We start from the raw sequence: 14,090 nt of genomic DNA, 5'->3' as shown, positions 1-14,090 counted from the left end.
ACAAACATGCTGTTTGTGCAGCTCGTGCCAAGTTATTTTTTCTCTGTTTGGTTTTTTTTAACCTCGGTTTCATTACAATTATTTGAACAAGTGAATGGCTGTAGTGAGTAAAAGTGAAGTGAGAAGCATTTGGACTGTTAGTATAAAACAAAAGACATTGTTAACTTTTACTGCTCAAAACACAAGCTGAGACACAACACAATGGCATTGCTATGCAGTGCCACTGGAAAGGCACTTGGAGTAAGGCAAGAGACAAGAACAATGCTACATTGCTAGTTTAAATGTGTGATTAACTCATGACTATAAAAAAAAAAAAAAAAAGTGGTGGGCAGTGGGTTGTTTGGTTTGAGTATTGATAAAAGATGGGACAGAAGGCAAAGGCACAAGCACACCACACAGGATCATGAGCCAGCCAACCAGAGCAACTCGCTCCCTGTAGAGTGTTACAATTCCTTGGAAAGCCTGATTGAACCCACCATCTTTTAATCCGATCTGCATCTATAATGCTAAATTAATGTTAGACAGTTCAAAAGTAAAGTGCAGAAGATGACCAGACTGTGTCTCTTTTTCAGGCCCACTTTCTTTAGCTCTGCAGGGTGGTACTTGGTGGGACGGAGGGATAGAGCAGAAAGTGCCCAAGGGAGGGTTACGGCTCCAAAGAATGCAAATATAAGCTGTCTGCGTGTTGCCTTTGAAGCAGGCTATGGTTGGGTGTACTGTGGAGGTCACAGGGCAAAGCAACAGCGGTGTCCCACAGAGAGACTGGGCCAACCCAACCCCCTCAACCCACTGTTAAAACGAACAAAGAGCAAAGGCTACAAAAACATAAACATGAATGCTGAAGACTCACAGAAACTGTCATTGTAAAGGTGCAAGCAATTAAAAACAAAACAGTTTAACATAATTTACAGAATTTGCAACAAGGCGTTACACCAAAAAACTTGCACGCCCAAATGGCTTGCCTTTTCTAACAAGGTTCAACAAACTCATCTCAGAGCACTGATCCAGAGGGACAGAGAGCACCAAGTGGCTTCACTGCTCAAGTGTAACTATGGCAAAGCAGTAAAAGGATGAATCTCAGTGCTGTCAGGTGGAGATCAGTCCCTGGCACTTCCGCAACAGTAAACTATGACAGGTAGGGGTCCACTGTGCAGCCTGCCGAGTCTCTTGGCCTGATCACTGCAAGAATTTGTGACTGATTGCTTAATCTGACTGTGCTGATCTGAAAATTGGAGATTATTACATACAATCATATAATCAGGGGGGCTTTCTTTCAACTTTATTGCGCTGAATACCCAAACATGAACTGCACAAAAGAGACAAATGATCCTCCACCTTCCAGCGTGCAATCATCAGTCAGCCGCTTATCAGAGGATTGGATCCCAGTGACGAGGGTAGATTTTACACGTTAGGGATTAGAGTTTTGGAAGCATCAACCATGCATCCAGCACAGAGAAGACCTTTGTGTGTTAGCCCATTATTAAACACTGTGGGAAAACCCAGCTTTGCTTGCATTGGAGACAAAAATCCCAGCGGGAGATAGTAGCTAGAGCAGCAGGAAAGACCCTTTTAGACGTGTGCTCCTTGCCATTATTCTGACTGCATATAAACCTCAGCTTTAAAGCCTTTTCTATGAAGGTAATGATGGTGAGCTTACTACACAGTTCTTACACACTTTAACAGCACAGTTTCATGACTATTCTTTAACTATGTCATAGCATCCAAGATTTCCTGACAACACATTCTGAAGTATCTGTAAATGTCAGCAAATAAAACGACCCTCTTCTCCCTTTTCAGGGTAGAAATCATGGTCCACATTCATTATACACATTTATATTTCTAGCTCCTTAGATTAAAATCGAGCTCTTTATTTAATCCTGCTATCTTGGTGAATCCTGGTATTGCAGCTCCACTGAGCATGACTTTTTTCCTCCATTAATGCCATACAAGTTTAGATCACAATCATCATAGTAAGCTGATTAAACTGATTATGGCTAAAATTATTATAATTTTGATCAATACAGAGATCATGATAATCTGTCACAATTGTGATTAACTGATTTTAAATTTAAAAATATATTTTTTTATTGCACTCACACAGAACTCTGCTTTCACATTTGTACAAATCTCTGCATCAAAATAAAATATAATTAAAAAGAAAAACAAATTTAAATCAACAGGGCACCACTTTCCCCTTTACACTATGTTACATTCCTGTAATTTCATCTTTATAAAATAATCTTGACCCAAGCGCATCTCCTAAAAGCAAAATGCAAATTCTTCATTTCCTCCATTTATTGTGCATGAATGAAGGATCTGAATAACACTGGCAGCAAAGTACTCAACAGCCATGACACCCCTCTCCGTTTCCTGTGCGTTGTTTTACATACGGCACAGGTATTTCCACTCTGGAACAGAAACAGTACAAGATGACGACCCCCTTTTGTTTAGTACGCTGACAGTCTTCCTGAAGCTCTTTAAGTTTAGTGAAAACACATCTTTGGCCAAATGAAATGTGTCTGTTTTGGTGATTTCAGTGCATCTTTGCGTGAGCTCAATGTGGATATGAAATGTTGGGACAATTCATCTTAGCAATCATTCCATTGTTTTTCTTGGACTTCATGAATTAATTATATTACAGTTTGAAGTGTGGTTTTTTTTGTGGATGATGAGTTATTTATGCTTCTTTGCAGCGAGGACACAGCTCTACAGCACTCTTTGCATACGATTTACTCCTGGTTAACATACCTTGTGCTACGTCTAATGCATTTCCAAACAACAGATCGAACGTCATGAAACGATCTGTTCACCTTGTGCTGTGCCAAAAATGAATTTTGTTCCATAAATGTGTCTTTTATTGTAGTGTTACTCTTCCAGAGAAGTCTGTGGAACTTAAAGATGCATGATGCAAGTAACAGCTAGGTATGGATATGCAGACACGCAGTCAGGTGGGACCACTTGATTTCCTTTTGCCTTGTGTTCGACTGGTGGAGCCTGCATTTTTAGCATCACATGATCATGTTCATTTAACTGGGAAACCAAAACCATGACCAAGATTAAAATGTGATTAACTGTGCAGGCCTAACCTAACCTATACTACCGGTAATTAGCTACCTTTAGTGACCAAAGTCACTAAAGGTAGCTAATTATTTCTGTTTCTGGACATAGCACCTAGGGCTGGGCGATATGACCCAAAATTCATATCTCGATATTTTTTAGCTGGATGGCGATATAAGATATATATCTCGATATATTTTTTTTAAAGCAATAAAGTAAGAACAAAAAGAGAGTTCTTAGTCAAAGCTGTGTCCCAGATGTCACACAGGCACTTTTATTAACATAGAGCAGATGTACATAAAATTTACTCAAAAATAAATTATGAGCATTTATTAAATAATAATGCTCCATAAATAAAAGAAAACAATGTTGTTTTTGTGCATAACAAAAAGCTCACAAATGTGCAGTCAAAATGTAAACTAAAAGACGCTGAGCACAATAACAAAGACAGATTTCACAGCTGCTCTGTTCCCAACTTGTACTGCTTGACTTGACAGCCTGGAGTTTGTAATCCGCTTCGCAACCACGTCTCTTAACAGATGACATTTACGGTCCTTATACACAGTAGGGTAATATTACGTTGAAGCACAGTACGTATCACTCCGCGAGGCTCAGCCGTAATGCTCCGACAATCCATCAAGCGGTGCAGCTCCGTAGCTTACCAAAGTCGTACTAAAACATTTTTTGACAGATTGCTGAGCGCCGTGTACCACATAAAATCGGTTCACGGCCATCAAGCACAACCAGAATTCATACATAAGGCGCGCTGTCAACTTTTGAGAAAATGAAAGGGTTTTAGTCCGTACAGCACCTCTGGGCTGCATGGCGTTAGCGTGGTTAGCTCGTTAGCGTGGTTAGCTAGCTAACACGTTGACGCCGTCCAGCCCCACGCACAGGGCGATGCGCAGTAACTCGTTAACGGAGATTTGCCGTGTCCATCTTGTCGCTTCCTGCAGGTGAAGCGATGGGGGAGGAGGGGGAGTTGTGTTCAGTGAAGGAGAGGCGAGGCCGAGTAACGTTGCGTAAAGACGAAAGTGGACGAAAGAGAGGCAAACTTGCGGCTCCGCAAGTATAATTATAACGTAACATAGACTATATCGATATAAAGGATATTGTCACATCTTATATCTCGTATAAAAATATATCGATATTTTTTAAAAACTCGATATATCGCCCAGCTCTAATAGCACCTGATGGCAGATGGCAAGAAAACACGGCTAGTGATGAAGACGAGAGTCTGTCTGTGCAGAGCTGCAATATGGGAAAGGCTTCTTGATCATGGCTAGCTGGCCATATTTGATATGTCAAACCTTTTTACTTCCACAATTTACCAATTGTCTATCCTGGAATCAATCCATACCCATGAAGCCAGACATTTTTAAATCTGCATTTCCATGGTCCACATCTCGGGCTACAACTCACATTGAAGTCTGACACACAAGACTACTTAATGTCAAGACAAACAATTAATCTCCACAAAAAGTTATGACTAGTATAAAAATATATAAATATATAATCACTTATACTACTTAAATGCAAATTTCCATGACTTTTTCAGCAATTTATGTTTTTTGAAACAACTATAGTCTGAGTCAAAACTCCATGCAGTTACCTTAACAGATAGACATGTAGATCACAACTACACAAGGCTCATATGTTAGTGGGTGGCTGTGGCTCAGTATTTAAAGGGGGTCATACACTAATCAGGAAGGTCAGCGGTTCAAGCCCCAGCAACTGCTGTAGATATATCCAGTGGTGTGTGGGTAGAACCTGTATGCACAGAATAAAGTGCTATGTGAATGGGTGAATATGGCTTGAGATGTGAAGTGCTTTGAATGGTCAATAAACACCACAGAAGCATGCTCTAAATACTTAAATTTTTTAAAGTTACTAGGCTTAAAAGACAGGACTGTTCTGGAGACAAGTTATCTCACCAACTCAGTTTTTAATTTGCAAAAGAAAAAAAAAAAGAAAGAAAAAAAAGCACTGCACAAACACTGATTTTACTGGCAATTATAGAGAATTAAATGTTCAAAGTGTGGCTGCACTTCACTAGAGGCTATGCTAACAATGATAGTTGCCATAAGCATAAGAAGTCTTTTATACATGTGGCAAATATTTCCCCATCTGCGCTGGCTTTCCCCATCACTTGTGTTTCTGACAGAAACCATGAGAAACGTGTAAGAGTGACTCATCACACTGACTGTTGCTATAATCAAGCCAAAAGAACAAAAAATTACAATGCCTTGCCATGCTGTAGGGAGGACTTGTGTGGAAGTCTGAAATCAAATGTTGCTCAGACAGCAGAGATTTTTGAAGAAATGCCACACAACCAGCTCTAAATAGTCAGGTTGATGACTGTTATACAGTTAAACACCTAAATATTACATGGATGTGTGGTCTGCGTGAGCTGCATATTTGATGGAAAAATATCACCTTAACACCACACATGCTACAGAGAACTGAATTATTGCTGTTAAGCAGAGCAAGGAATTTTAACAGAGTTTTCCTAACATCTTAAGTTTTATTTTGCTTACACTATTTTGCGCAGAGAAACAAAATTTCACAAAAACCAAAAACTACCAGAGTCAAACTCATAAGCTGATGCTAACAGTCATTCGCGTATCCTTGTTGCTGGATAACAGCCTGCAGTCATCTATTGTAGTTTTTAACAAGTCCTACACACGTCTCATGAGCATTTGCTGCCCATTCAAATCTCTAGCTCCTCCGGATTCGATGGTCTGGCATGGACCTTAGTCTATAGTTCACCTCAAAGATTTTTAATGGGATTCAAATAAGGGTTTTGACAGTCTAGTCAATAACATTTCCTTTGGTCTTCTTGACGTAGTTCTTGACCAGGGCTGACACATGTTTGGGGTTTATGTCGTGTTGGAAGACAAAGTAACAACACAGACCCAGTTTTGTTACTATTTGTGGTTCTCTTTCAAAATCTCACATATCCTTCTTTATTGATTTATTCCTTTCACCTTGACGAGATTCCCAGTTCCAGATGCACTGAAGCACCTCCATATCATAATACTCCCTCCACCATGTTTTACTTTGGGGCCGATGTTCTTTGGATAGTGCACCGCTCCCTTTTCCCCCCTTCAAACATAAGCAGCCTTTCTTTGGGAAAACAGCTCTAGTAGCATCTCATCTGACCAAAGGATGAGCTTCCAGTATGCATAATCTTTCTCCAGGTTGCCCTCAGTATACTTCATTCAGGGTTGAAGGTGTCTCTTCTTGCAGAAGTAGAGTTTTTCTTGGTATGCAACCTCACAGTACATTCCTTTGTAGGATTTTTTGTAACCGTCTTCTTTGAGACTACAACTCCTGTTTGCCGAAGTCTTTCACTCACGTCTTGGCAGTTGTTCTGGTCTCTTTAGACACATCTCTCATTAGTTTTCTCTCCAGAGTATTTGAAATCATTCCTTTCATACCTCAGCCAGGCTTGTTCTGTACTGTGTGGCTTAATTTGAATTTCTTGAGGATACTTCTATCTCTCCAGTTCTTGACATTTTGAAATGATGTGATAACTTTGTATATCTATCTCCTGCTTCGTGAGCATCAACAATTGTTTTTTCTCAAGTCTAAACTGATTTCTTTTGTTTCCACCATGATGCCTTCTCAAGTGACAGCTCAAGTTTTTTACTGTGTGTAAATTGAAAGATAACCCCCAGTTTTAGTTTTAACTTGATATTGTGTGCAAAGACTAATAAATTATGCTTTGTGTTAAAAAAATAAATAAAAATCAGCGCTCTGTTAAAATAAAGAAAGAAATTTGACAGAAACTAGAAATTTTGGAGTGGAGATGAAGAAAAAGCTGCTTGGACCTTTGAATCCAGCCCTCTTTCCTCACTCACCACACCGGCACATATCACACGCATGTTTCTCTAGAGCAACTGCCTGGAAATGCCCACCATCACGGCTGTTTTTGAACAATATCTAATCTCCACAACCCTCCCCCTTCTGTATGACTCACAACTATAAACACTTGATTTTCAATGAGGCTGGACCACATGTCCTAATAACAAGTTCTGGGAGATACTACCCAGCCTTTAGATCTTAGCTGCTGTCGTCTTTCGTAGAGATAGACATGCCTGGACTTGAACTAGTAAAATAATGTGGAATATTATTTATTTACATGCAACAGCAAAATACAAACAGCAGATAGATCGAACACAAGTAGTCTCAGATTGGTCTCAATTTTAAGCATAATAAGCATCATAGATATCTGGTTTCCACTTTACTCCCTCTCTGTGAAACCCCTACCACAAAAAAAAAAAGAATGACAAATGAGTAGAGTTCAGTGTAAAACATTGTTATCATTTAACAGCTTTCTGCACTTTTCTACTTCAGCCACAAGGACACTTGACAGTTCCAGGCAGTGTGGTAAAATGTGCTGATTAAGGGCACTCATCAGAGAAGAGATCGAAATGGCTGTGGAAGGACAGACGTCAACAATAAATCAAAGCACAATGACATAAAATTGCAGGGTACCGAATTCAGCAGATAGCCCTAGACGGGACACTGTGTTTAATATTTACTGGAGACAAGGGACTAAATGGTGGAATGTGGGTTCAACAAAGAGTTCAGAAAGAATTTGTTGCAAGTGCAGTAGATTAGCATATGAACAACAGCTCTGGTGTTCTGTGGGCTGGGTGAGTAGGCTCTGTCAGAGGACACCAGAAACTGGAGAAAATGCAAACATGCTAAGAGATCAGAGGGTGCATGCATATCTGAATATTTTAGTGGAAAAGTGGATAAAACACAATCATGCTGGAGAAGTGACTTATGAGAAGGTGCATTTTGCGTTACATCAAGAAAAAGCAATAATGCATCTAAGTGAGCCAGGTAAAGCTGTCTGATCAACACAAGCGACTAAAGGATTATTTTGAAAGTGCTTCATGGATTTTAACCCTTTAAAGCCGGTTGGAGCAGGCACGCTCTGTTTTGCGTAACTATATTTAAATCCCGGTAGAACCAGAACCACATAAGCTAGCGCAATAATTTTTTTGCATATGAAACCAGATGAGTTGTACTTACATCTTATGCCATCAGCTTGTCCTAGGTCACGGTTTTCTTCCACATAAAGCTTTGCAAAAATTGCATAAAAAGCGCTTGCAGGAACAAAAACATATTCCAGAAACGGGCTTTGCCGATCCGATCAGTTGTTCGGAACACTTCCTACATTGAAATAGACGTCAGTGCGAACTATCGCATGTCCGCCATTACCTCCACAAAACCGGAAGTGACGTCATTTTCGCGGAAAATATAATTTTTTACTTGTAGGCCTTATAAGCCTTTACTGGTGTTTTTATAAGTCATGTTTGACTCTATACTTTTCTGAATAGTTTCTAGGATGCTTAGAACTCAAATTGCACTGCTTTAAATAGTTTATTTTGATGCACGTGCTGTTTTCTCTGCAAATTTGCATTATAGGATTGTTTTTCGATTTTTCTGCAGTATATAAAAATTGGTGTATCTCAAAAATAAAACCATGAAGACACTCAAAATAAATTTCCTGTTGTTGTAAACTATTTTTTGCAACTTTTTTGTATTTAAAGTTTTGAGAGATAAACCTCTTAAATTTCTCTAAGTAGAAATATATGTTAACAAAAAAAACGTAGTTTTCTTTTGTAGTTTATTGCACTTTTTGCAATTTATGTAGTTACTATGGACTTAATGCATACATATTATTAAAATTTGGGCTATAATGGTTGTATTGATGTATAGCAACTTGAAATGCTCCCAAAAATGGCTCCACAGCATGTAAAAATATAAAGTAAGCTCTGGCGGACTTGGTTCTATGGTAGGTCATAAAGGGTTAAATAATTACATTGTAAATTTCATTCACAGTGATCACATATTTGCACAAATATTAGTATATACACCATCTCCTGTCTTCTATAGGATTTTTTTTTAAATCAGCTCTCTGTTCTGATTGGCTGACTGTAATCAGCACATTGGCAGTTTCTGCCAGCGTTACTGCAATCTGCCACAGCTCAAAAATAGTATGAATTCACGCTCCACGGAATATGGTTTTATTTCTTTAACCATGTAGGCACATTTCTATACACCCTCGCTGGCTTTTAAACAACAATATACAAACTACTTCTTTTCTATTAATTGGCACCATTTCACATTTGTTTGTTTGCTTACTCCCACCAGCTGGCTGGCACAGACTGAGGCACCGTTAACGTTTAAGCAGCTTTAGTCACTAAATGAGTTTTCACGCATATGCAGCAGCCCTGAAGTTTTCCAGATATCACCCAGAGGTGTACATAAGAACCCAAATGTCTGAATCAGTCAGACTGGACACTAAACACACTTTTAACCCTGCCAGCTTCTGATTGCAGAGTGTGTGTAACGGAGCCTAATAGTGCAGGCAACTATCCAAAAACTTCACAGTGAATCAGTGGGATTCATGTGTTGTACATCCTCGATGCCCCACCAAAGAACCACTGTAATCCAAATGCTCAATTTCCATTCATGAGATTGTGTCTGAGAATAATCTCTTGACACTATCCGGAATTCACGTGGAAAAACTGCCTTTGTAGAAAACATCTATAATTCGGAATAAGCAAGCTTTAATTTCTGTTGAAAATGTACCAACACTAATACTGCTTTACTGTATGTAAAATCAGAGCACCAAGTGGAACCACGTAGCCCCCAAGCTTTAGAAGGGGATGAATGTCAATTGGCAAAGATGACAGAATAGCTGCCACAATAAGGTGATAAAGTTTCTGGATAACTGCACAACGTATTTCAGTTTAGGTTTGAACTATAACTTTGCATTTTCAGGGGCTTCCACTGCATCTGTGTCATGTCAACATTTTCATTGACAGAACTGAAAGTGCACTCAAATCAACAACAACATAAAGGATAAATTTTTACTATGATGAATTTCCTGCTTCTGCAAATGCTTTTAAATGGATTTCCAGCATCTCATTTTTATGTGGCGTCCACACTTTACATTTACTGACTGAAAAAAAGAAGATAAGTCCTCTATGTAGACATTTCAACAAAGTATGAAATTCAAAGATTTTTAACCCATATAAAATGGGTAAGGGCATTCATCACTGAACATGAGCTGCAAATACGGCTGTGCGATATGACAAAATATATCGGATGACAAAATTAAAACATCTATTGTTTGTTTCGTAGTGTTGCAGAATACACCGTTTACTGCAATATTTTTTCATCATTTGGATGGTCACCACGTGGATGCAGCAACAGAGTATAAAAGTATGGCCAGTGATGATGAGGCAGAACCAGGTAGCTCCAAACAGAAGGACCAGTCAAATCAAGGACCTTTCTCCCAAACGAGCAGCTACCTCTGTAGCATGGACAAGGTTTGGTTATGAAAACTCTGACACGGACCAGAAAACTGTGCTATGCAAACTATGCCGCAAACCGGTCCCCAACCTGTTCTACCACAAACACAACAATCACGTGAAAGAGTATGGACAGAGTTTATGGATGAGAAGCAAAAAAGAGCCACCAGGTGCTCAAAATAAACCTTACACTCAAACGTTAGAACAAGCTTTTCCCTCCAGCACGCCGTGTAATAAGCACTCTCAAAGAAAATGACAGCCATTACAACTTCTATCTAAAATATAAGAAAAAAATCAACTCCAGGTACACAACACCCAGCTGAAAACACTTCACACAAGTCTAGTTGCCCAGAATTGTGATATATCTCGTTATCGGGATGAGAAATGTCTTATGTCGGGATATGAGATTATGGTCATATCGCGCAGCCCTAGTTGCAAATCTATCGTGTAAAAAAAGAAAAATCGTGCCACACAAATGTCCTCTGATGTGTTCACAACCTCAAACAAACAAACAACACTCATGGGAATAAACACAGTATAGGGGCCATCGATCGAAATGTAAATCAGGTTGTATGCCATAAGTCTGGTTAACATTTAGATAAGTGGATTTTAATTTCCTTTAGAGAAAAATCCTCATTTTCACACAAATGAATCGATATGCAGTATGACTGCATGCTAGATCAATAAGACTAAAGCTAGAGCCATAAATATACTGGCAGGATTTAGTTTAGGAATGATAGTATTGCTGTGTACAACGGAGAATATACAACAGGGTGCAGAGTATACTAGAGAGTTACCTTCACTTTCAGAGGAATAACCACAAGTGACCAGTAATAACAGAGTTTTAAATAGCTATCTACCCCTCCTCCAACAATTACAAAAAAAATGTACAAATCAATATGCATTTTTATTAATTTCTGAAGACAGTAGGTCTCCTTAATATTCATTCTTAATGGATGTGCCATCAGCTCCTATTATTTGTGCCAGGATTCACTTTAAACTGCTTGCAAAGTCGTACTCCCTGCTAACAAGTGACAACTGGTAGTACGAATTCAGTGTCAAACACACATGAGCTAAAACATTATGACATCTCACAGGTGAAGAGAATAATTCTGATTGTTTCAACGCAATAGCGCATGTCAAGGTCTGTGACATGCTAGGCATTAAGTGATCAATTAATCCAGTAGGCCTTGAGGGGCATAACCAGTGACAACTGAAAAGAACCTCCCGGCAGTAGTTCAAGGAGGGATAAATAACCTACACAGTCTGAACCGCTGCAGCTCTCTCTGTAATACTTAAAAACAATGTCCTGCTGTCTCATCACCAAATACCAAATGATGATTTCAAAGATCTTACACTTAGTCTACGCCTAGGTAGCTCAAACTGCTTTGTCAACACAGGACTGACCATGATCATATTTGGAGTGTTGGTTCATAATTCTACACAGTGACCCGGGAGCAGAGAGCAGTACGGCATGAACAAAACACACATGACAACTGCTGTTTCACTTACGATTTTCTCAGAAACATCCTTTTTTGAGTCTACTAAACATCAGTCCCTATTCTAACACTTAGAGTGCAGAAAACTGTTCAAAGTGGAGTAGACTGGTATTGGCTGGCTCTTTCTCGGCATCATATCAAACAGAAAGGAAGAGACACACCCAAAGTGGGCAGAGATTTTTAGTAGGAGATCCTGAATACTGGCACGCACTTGCATAAACACATGCAGTACACCATGTAGGCAGAGTCTGCACACCATTTAAAGAGGCAGCTGGTGCATATGCCAGATTCCATGCTCAGTTCAACAGGCATATGTGCCTTTCTTGACCATATCATGCAAACACAACAGACTAAGTCTTAATGCTAAGCAACAATGCAACCACCATTTAATAAATAAATGCATCTTAAAATTTACTTATTTAAAAATTTTCCTGAACAACCAGACATTTATTACAGGAATAACCGTTCCTCTGGGCAATCACAAAAAACATTTAAAATACAAAAACAAAATATAAGAGATTCTCCTTCCATCCCCTTCATCATTCCGGGATACATGACTAGCACGTCAAGGAGAAAAACAGGCACACCCAGGGTCTTACATATAACACGGTCACTGCTATATTACAGCTTATTTTATGTTAGTGTGTTTGGTTTTACAATGAATGTGTACTTTGTAGAGCCTGTAGAGCCTGGCCAAACCTATAAATTTGGTGACAATGATCTCAAAATCAGCACAGATGAAAATAATGCCCATATAGAAATGTTTTAAGAGTTACATTTTAAAACTGTGGCCAAATAATCTGCAGACCTTTTTCCTTTCCTCCGACAGCTTTATCTGGCTCGTAATTTTTCTTGCCTGGAGTAAACACATTTGTAAGAGTATGTAGAAAAACCAACAACATGAACATATCAGTTCCCTAAAATCACCCCATGCCATTTAAAGAAGATCCATAACAAAGGCACACAGTTAACAGCTGTGTAGTTACCACAGCAGAGAGCTCAGGCTGCTTAAGTTCAATCTCTGATTATTCTCTACTCCTCAAAAGGCTTTTTACACATAGCTGGTTTTTTATCTTTAGTGTACAACAAACTCACAGCTAGAGGTATGTGTGGAGTAAAATCATCTCTGTAGATAAGTTTGTGCACAAAAAGATACCTTCCTTTGAACCTTAAGAGGTACTAGCATTAAAAGTCGCTATTCTGTTGCAAAGACTTGTGGGTTTAAAATTATTCAAGGTACTATAAACCAAGAGCAGAACTGTCGCTTTAAGTATCAATGCCTGCAGGTTAGCTAACCGGTGAACAAGTTAAGTTTGTCAGTTTCATTCACAAAAAGCTTGCCATGGCTCCCTCGCCTCGCCACCTCACCACCGCCTCATCGACAGGACAGTAACCCAGAACTGTGTTGAGTTGGCAAGCGAATTAGCCAGCTAGCTAGTGAGCAAGCCAAGTCACTTTATACTAAGCAGATGTATCGTTAGCATACAAGCTAACAGGGATATCCATTCCAGAGACAGAGTCGACAGTGAGCTTTGAAGTTGCTGCTTGCCCCCCCCCCCCCACACACACACACACTCTGGTTCCGTTAACACACGCCGACCAGCTGGAGGCTTTCTTCATGACTTATCGACAAAGTGCTTTACGAGGATAACTTAAAATGTGACAGAAGAGGACGCGAAGGGGGGGGGGTTAAATGTTGCTTTGCTGGTGTAAAACTCAACTGTGAAAATATCAGCTAGCCCTGTATATGAGTGTCTGGACAGCGGGAGCCAACAGGACGATAAAGGTAGCAACCTTACCTGGAGGATGAAAGGTGTCGTGCAAAGTCGGAGTTTGGCCAGACACGTCAGTAGCTTCTTTTCGCTTTGTCGGTCAGTTTAAAAGACTCCTGCTTTACCTTTGGCTGGATCACGGTCAACCAAAGATACTGCCTGACTCTGCTGCCTCCCAGCCACAACAGCGACTGAATACAGTTCAGCGTCTGCTTCTCACTGGGAAGAATCCTTGGCATCGCGAGATAGGGCGAGAACTCGGGGGTGTCTACGGACCAATCACAGTAGCCGGCTGGAGCGAAGCGTTTGTTTTTGTTAGGGTTTGTGTGAAAGTCTGAGAGACAGTCTGCTTCTCTATCAAATAAAATAAAATAAAATAAAATAAGCATTTTTATTTTTCTAAAGTTAATATACCTTTTAACTAA

The 14,090-nt window shown here is 39.6% G+C and overlaps 1 protein-coding gene across 1 annotated transcript in view; it reads right to left on the bottom strand.

Moving 5' to 3' along the window:
- Positions 1-13,875, bottom strand: part of glceb (glucuronic acid epimerase b) — a 61,949-nt gene extending 48,074 nt beyond the window's left edge. Inside the window, exon 1 of the mRNA XM_080885703.1 lies at positions 13,693-13,875. The gene's annotated coding sequence lies outside the window, so the exon portion shown is untranslated. The remainder of the gene's footprint in view (positions 1-13,692) is intronic.
- Between the last annotated feature and the right edge of the window lie 215 nt (positions 13,876-14,090).

Source organism: Rhamphochromis sp. 'chilingali' (genome assembly GCF_963969265.1).
Source record: "Rhamphochromis sp. 'chilingali' genome assembly, chromosome: 6".
NCBI lineage: Eukaryota > Metazoa > Chordata > Actinopteri > Cichliformes > Cichlidae > Rhamphochromis > Rhamphochromis sp. 'chilingali'.
Note: the sequence above shows the minus strand (reverse complement) of the source record. Positions and strands in the feature narration are given on the sequence as shown.